Source organism: Capsicum annuum, chromosome 7 (genome assembly GCF_002878395.1).
Source record: "Capsicum annuum cultivar UCD-10X-F1 chromosome 7, UCD10Xv1.1, whole genome shotgun sequence".
Lineage (NCBI taxonomy): Eukaryota > Viridiplantae > Streptophyta > Magnoliopsida > Solanales > Solanaceae > Capsicum > Capsicum annuum.
Genome location: NC_061117.1, coordinates 64,056,148 through 64,056,831, shown reverse-complemented (window position 1 = coordinate 64,056,831; position 684 = coordinate 64,056,148). Strand labels below are relative to the sequence as shown.

The window sequence follows — 684 nt, the reverse complement described above, 5'->3', positions numbered from 1 at the left end:
AAACAAAATATGGTGCAATTATTGCACACAGGGGAGTAGTTCACTAGTCTTATCTCATAAGGATCCACAATATCACTTGCAAATCTATTTTGAGATTAGTGGCACGTACAATCCCATGACAGTCTCGTTTGACTATGTGAGACTCACACTCTTCCCTTTTTCTCTACTGGTGGAAGGAAAGGGGTTATTGAAGGTAGAACTTCCTTATTCCATCACCACCTAGGATTATTTGAGCAGGAATCTTTTGATCAATTTCTTTCTATCTAATAAGACTAAAAAATTAAGAGTGAGATCTTAACCTTCAAACAAAAATATGGTGAGAATCTTTATCAAGCATTAGAGAGGTTCAAGTCAATGCTACAGATTTCCCACACCACAATCAGAAATGAGGTTTTGATGCTTACTTTTATATAGGAATGTGAGCCTAATATAAAATTCTTATGGATTCAGATTAGGTGGAAAATTATTGGAAAAGACATATGATGAATTGTATACTCTTTTGAATCGCTTATAAAGGTAAATCCCAGAATGGAATGCTAATATTTTGAGAAGTACCACAAGGATGGTTGCAGGGTTATTAGAAGTGGAACATTTGTCATCAATAAAAGTGAAAATTGCTTCTTTGTTGGATAAAATTAATACCTAATTTAGAAACTTGAATTTGGAACAACAAAAAGCTCCATG

General features: G+C 33.9%; 1 non-coding gene across 1 annotated transcript; it reads right to left on the bottom strand.

Moving 5' to 3' along the window:
* Positions 1–276: 276 nt before the first annotated feature.
* On the bottom strand, positions 277–382 carry LOC124886257. The gene has a single exon (XR_007043343.1). It is a non-coding gene; the product is annotated as a small nucleolar RNA R71 (small nucleolar RNA).
* Between the last annotated feature and the right edge of the window lie 302 nt (positions 383–684).